Below are 6,240 nucleotides of genomic sequence, written 5' to 3' on the forward strand. Positions count from 1 at the left end.
GATCCCTCCACAGCTGTCATCCCAGTGCTCCAGGCTCCTATGCAGCCTCAGGCCAGGCCTCCTCTCTGGGCTACGTGTTAATCCTCTCTGAAGGGAGAGCACGAGACTAGGGCCACCAGGCACCAGAATCACCTGGGGCTCACAGAGTCCCAATATCCACCAGCCATGATGGGGTGGGGCTGGTGAATCTGCATTTAACAAGCTCTCAGGTGGCTCTGCTGCCACAAGTGTGAAGGCCACAGACTCGGAGTGTCTGGAGGCAGCTCTAAGTGAACGCATTTAGATGCTTTCTTGGCTTCAGGGTTGACTGGGGGAGAGCAGGACTCACCAGGCACCCCAAAGGGAGAAGGGGCGACATGGGGGAGTCCCAGGAGGCAGGCAAGGACAGAAGGGTGCAGGACAAGGAGAGCGAAGCCTGGGTCCCCACAGGTGTTGTGGGGAGCTTGGCCTCCTTCGTTCCACCTTAAAAGTCCAGCCCGGTGTGCACTGGGAAAGCTGCCAAAACAGGGTGGAGGCGGCCTGAGCTTTCACTGGAAAAGCAGCAGAAAACAGCAGTGGGCCAGGAGTCCCCAGAATTCCCCTCATGGTACGTTTTTAATTGGATTTAATTATTTTCCAACTAATTGCATTTTTAAAAGCTTTCCCTGGTGGTTTCTTAATCTGAGGATCTCTCCCCTCCTCTCTGGGCTGGAAGCTGGGCCTTGGCAGGGATGAAGAGAGACAGAGTCAGGGTTGCCAGGGGGCCACTGTGCTCCCACCAAGGCTCCTTGGGGACCTGGGAAGGACCCTTGGACAGGGGGGCAGTGGGATGCAAAATGGGGAGGCTGAAGCTGGAGGCTGCCCCATGTCCCTCCCTGGGCCACGTATTCCCTGAGGGGCCCCCTCACTCACAGATCACAGGTACAGTCATGAGACATCCTGGAGCTGTCCTCCTGGGGCTCCTGCTCACACTTGGGGTGCAGCATGTCCCCCTTCCCCAATTTATAGCCACCTTTCCTCAGACAACAGCCCTAAGAAGCTGTTTAACCAGATGTCAAATTGCGTGTGGTCAACTCGTCATCACGAATCCATATAGATCTCCACACGTGTGTATATATATATATATATCTCCCTAACAACACACACACACGTGCACACATGCACACATGATGGTTCTGCTTCTCTGACAGTTCTGGCGGATTCTCGCACAGACCTGCTTGGGGACCCACAAGTGGATCATGTGGAAAGGAGAATCGTGGCAAGTTAACCGTATGAAAAATACCCTCCTTAGGAATCACGACTGTTGAAAAATGATATCAAAACAAGAGTTGTTCTTCTCTCCTGGTGGCATGTCAGTGGAGGCTTGCCCCCATTGTCTGATTCTCAGCCCGTCTCTCTGTCTGTCTCTCTCTCTGCCACTATCTCTCTGCATCTCTTTCTCTCCTGCTCTCCTTCTGATTCTCTCTCTTTTCTCTGCTCTCCTGTAGCTCCCTGACACTGCCTTGACTCTCACCTGGCTCAGGCTGCTTGGGAGAGGTTGGAAGGGGGCGCCTGGGTGCTAGAGTGAGGGAGCAACGTTTCCCACAAGACGGTGGTTCAGCACCATGGCCAGAGGTGCGGTTCTAGAAGGACTTCTGCCCCCAGACAGTTTAAACCTTTGGGGTTCCTACCCCACATCCCTCAGCATCACGACCCAGGACTCCATTTATTCGTCATTCCCTGGGCAAGCTCGGCCAGGGCAACGGGGCTCTGGCCACAACAGAAATAGCTATGACCCCCTTGGCGCAGGTTGTGCTGCCTGTACCACTTGCGTTACCTCATGTAGTCCCCATAACAGCCTGTGAGGTCAGCACTATTATGCCCACTTTGCAGATGAGGAGACTGAGACTCAGAGCAGAAAGACTCTAGCCCAGGGTCCCACAGTTGGAGAAAGGAGGAGCCAGAGGTCACATCAACCACACAAGACCCCCTCCCATTTCATGCATCCTCCTTGCAAGGCTTAGAGGAAGATAGTGGAATGTTAGCCAATTCTAGATACCAGCTCATCCACCAACTACACTTAACACTTAAGAACACTGTGGCCACATATCCATCAAAGCCACACCTTGTAGAGGAGGTGGGGCTGTCCCAGAACCTCAGGGACTATCCCAACCTCCCAGAACCAACCGCAGCCTGGCCTGTAAGGGAGGGGCAGGTGGGTTAGCCACAGCTCCCGTGCCCACTCTCAAGAGAGACCTTCCTATTATAATTCTCATTTATTTATAATTCTCATTAATGATTATTAATGATTGCTGATATTTGCACAGAGCTTTCCTGCTGACTAGGAACTCTGGATCTGGGTGAGTTGGCATTTGCTTATGAATGAAGCCAGATGCGGAAGCAGACCAGCCTCAAGGGAGGGGAGAGATGGCACTGGCAGTCAAGGAGAGCAGGAGCAGAAATGAGGGCGGGCGCTGGGAGAAACAGCCCCCGCTGGCCAGAGGGCAGCTGTCCTAATGCTCAGGGTCTGATACATCCAAGGATGTGTGTGGGGGGGCGGGGGGAGGGCTCTTCACAACCACAATGTGTGCCTGGAGAGTTAGGGGAATTGGGAATTTGGCTATTCTTATGTCCTGTGCTTTCTCAAACATTTCCTCTTTGTGTTCTGTAAATTTTCCTGTGAATGTGCTTGCTGGTATCAGCTCAGCCAGGAAGAAATGAGACCTCGTCCTGCCTGCCGCTGGGACACAGGAGGCAGGAAGAGTAGAGCCGTGCTGTATGACGGCCTGACAGCAGCAGCGCCCCTGTCTCAAGGGTGTGAGGGTGTGTCTTGCTTCCCCCTCAAGGCATCCTTCTTGGCAGGTCCCCAGTGTTATGCCCATTTACAGATGAGGAAACAGGTTTGAAGAGGAGAGGGGGCCTGTGCGGGGGTGCCTCCAACCAGGAGTGTGGAGCCAGTCTGTCGCCTCCAAGCTGCCAGCTGTCCATGGGCAGTTAATCTCCCTTGCAGTTCGGTTTCCTCGACTGTGGAATGGAGGTGCTGAGATGTCCCACCTCACAGAATCTCGGTGAGCATTGACGAGTGAATGTGAAAAGCAAGAGGAGCGTGAGTGTGGCTAGTGAGCAGTTTTTTGGCAATCCTTACACTCACACATACGTAGGTATGTCCCCAAAATCAAAGTTTCACCAATACAGTTTCCTTTTTCCATGTGTGATGCATCCTAAGAGTTTTTTTGTTTATTTCTTTAAATATTGGTCTTACAAGTAATTCTCAAGTTAATCTCACAGACCACGCTTCTAAAAAGCCCTGCTGATGACAGTGGAAGAACCCCACCTGGGAGAAAAGTGCTCCCTGAGACAGAGCCTGGGACATACCGGCCTCCTTCCAAGGTCCAGTCTGTTCGGCCAGGGGGACTTGGTGTTTTGTTTTGGGAAATAGGAGTGCTCCCTCTCCCTTGGTCCACTCCAGGGAAACCTGGTTATGACAGGCTTGACAGAAGAACCCAGGAGGTACAATATCGAAAGGAGCATGAGCAGGCAAGGGGTCGACAGGGAAGGGCTGCGCCCCAGGACGGGAGCAGCCTTGGAGGAGATGTACAGTGGCTTCAGCGTCTTTTCTTTAGGTGCCAATTCGTCGGACCACCTCGTCCACTCATTCAACAGCTCTCGCTGGGGCTGGGATTCAACCAGCATTCCCTGACGTGGAGACACTCTAGTGCTCTGCCATATCTCTTTGTCCTTTGCCTTTTCAGTGCACAACAGCCAGGAGTTCACCTGCCAGTCCCACCATCCCTTTACCCAGCTGCTGGAGCCCACTTGACAGCTTGCTTCTGGGGGAGCCCGAACCAAGACAGCTGAGCATGAGCTGTGTGCTGGGGTGCTGTGAGCTGGGGTGCTGTGTGCTGGGGTGCTGTGAGCTGGGGTGCTGTGTGCTGGGGTGCTGTGCGCTGGGGTGCTGTGTGCTGGGGTGCTGTGTGCTGGGGTGCTGTGTGTATGGGTGTAGAATACCAGGATGCCATGTGCCCAGGAGAAGCTGGATGTGTTCTTGTATTCCTCTTGGGAAACACATCCCCAGTCTCCCATAGCCTGAGGCCCGGTTTTCCTGGCCCACTTGTCTGCTTACCTTCTCTCTCTCTCTCTCTCTCTCTCTCAATCTCTACTGCAGCCACCCCAACCACATCAGACTTCACTTCAGGGCTTCTGCACAAGCCATTCCCTCTACCAGGAGGCCCTTTTCTTCCTCTTGCCCATTTGTCCAAGGCCAGCTCCCCGTCCTATCACCATCCCATCTTCCCGTCCAACCCAGCATCTAGACCAGGTGCCTTCATGACAGTCTTTCTCTTTCACTCAATAAACATGCATTGGGCACCTACTATGCACTGGGCACTCTTCTAAGAGCTGAGGTCCTAGCAGCAGATAAAATAGACGTGAATCCTTTTTTCCACGGTGCTGACCCATTGTGAGTATGGGGGGGGAAGGAGATGATGTGGTAAAGGGGTTCGGAAGTTGAGGGAGTGGTCCAGGAAGGCCTCTTTGAGGAGGTAGCATTTGAGCAGAGACTTGAAGGAGGTGAGGGAGGGAGCTGAGTGGACATCTGGAGGAAGAGGGCTCCTGGGAGGCAGTGAAGCATGTGCAAATGGCCTGAGCAGAGTGAGCCTGGCATTTAAAAAACAAGCACACAAGAGGCCAGGAGAGGAAGCTGGGGCTTGCGGGGAGTGAGGCTTGGGCTTTTCACTAAGGGACACATGAGCCATGGAGGGGACTGAGCAGAATGGCGTGGCATCTTCCTCACCATAGTCCCACCCTCTGCCCTCGTCCCATTCCTTACTTTCCCTTTCCCGTAATTGTAATTTGTTTGTGTGGTTGTTTGTTCAGCTTTTATCTCTGCCAGCAGGCTGACAGCTCAGGAGGAAAAGGCCACACCCCACACACAAAGGACTCAGAAGGGTGAGGCTGCCCTCGGGGGCCCCCATCCTGGCTCTGCAGAGTGCCTGGTGCCAATGTCAAGCCGTTTCCTTCCGGAATCACTGCAGCCCCCAAAGACCCTAGCTGGGATGCCACTCAGCCCATCTCTCCTGGCAGGCGTGACCTCCATCCGCTGTCTGGACACCCCCTATCCTCTTCTGGTCTCTCCACCTGAATCTGGAAACTTTACTTCCAAGTGAAACTAGAGACATGGAGACAATGCCCAAAGAGGGGGCGGAAAGGAAGGAAAGTGAGGAAGCGTCAAGCTCTTGATGGCTGTGCTCTAAACTCTGTATTTTCCACGGCATTTAAATGCCTGCAAGCGGATTAATAAGGTCTCGGTCATAGCAGCAGTAGTCTATATTTATTCTATCTGGAACACCAGTTGGTCGGGCCATGTGAATATTGATGGCCGGGCGGGATTGAGGACAGGCGGCGTGGCACCAGCTTTATCTTTCTGGCACAGGCGGCCTGGCCCTTATCAGGCTAGCCCGGCTGCTGCAGCTGCATCTTCAAGGGCTTGAGCCCCGCCTCCCGCTGCCTGCTTTGTAATCAGAAGAGAAGAAGTTGCTGCCTTGATATTTCCATTTTTATCTCTTTTATTTACTTCATTTTAATGTCTTTCAGGGAATATTTTCTTTGCACCAAGGCAAGGCCGATGGTCGCTTACATCTTTCTGCTGCCCTTGCCCCTGGCCAGGCTGGGAGAAGGGGGAGGAGGGGTGAGGACAGGGGTGAGGGGCTTCTGTCTCATCCTTCCCCTCCGTGCCCTCAGTCTGTTCCTTCTCCCAGTTCCCGCCACTTCTCTCTGTCTGCCTTTTTTTTCCCTCTCCTGGTAGGGTCTTTCCCAGAAAATTCACACCCTCCAGATCCAAGTCCCTGGCTCTGGCGGTCCTCACCCTCACCCAGATCTTGAATTCCCAGCCCAGCCCCAGTGACAAGGGATTAATTATAAGGAGCCTTAACCCACAGCCCCAGAGAGTGATTCCAGGAGCTGGGGCGAGGCATGCAGGATCACGCCTGTCCCTAAAAGGAGCCTGTCACGCTTAAGGAACAGGCAGCTTCAAGCCTCATTCCCTCTGCCACCACCTCCACGGATGGGGGGAGCCGTGATTATCTCCCTTTCCCAGACGAGGAAGCTGAGGTTCCGAGAGATTATCAGTCACAGTCACCTTGCTCTGAGCTGGCAACTTGTGACAGAGAGAGGAATTGCAGAGTGGCCAGGCCTGCAGAGACAGTCTGCGTCTGGCTAAGAGCTGGCGCCAAAGGCTGCTCGGCCAACGTCTGCTCACCTCACCTGTGTGTCCTGCTCCATCTG

Source organism: Rhinolophus sinicus, chromosome 8, assembly GCF_057876585.1.
Source record: "Rhinolophus sinicus isolate RSI-liver-muscle chromosome 8, RSI-T2T, whole genome shotgun sequence".
Classification (NCBI taxonomy): Eukaryota; Metazoa; Chordata; class Mammalia; order Chiroptera; family Rhinolophidae; genus Rhinolophus; species Rhinolophus sinicus.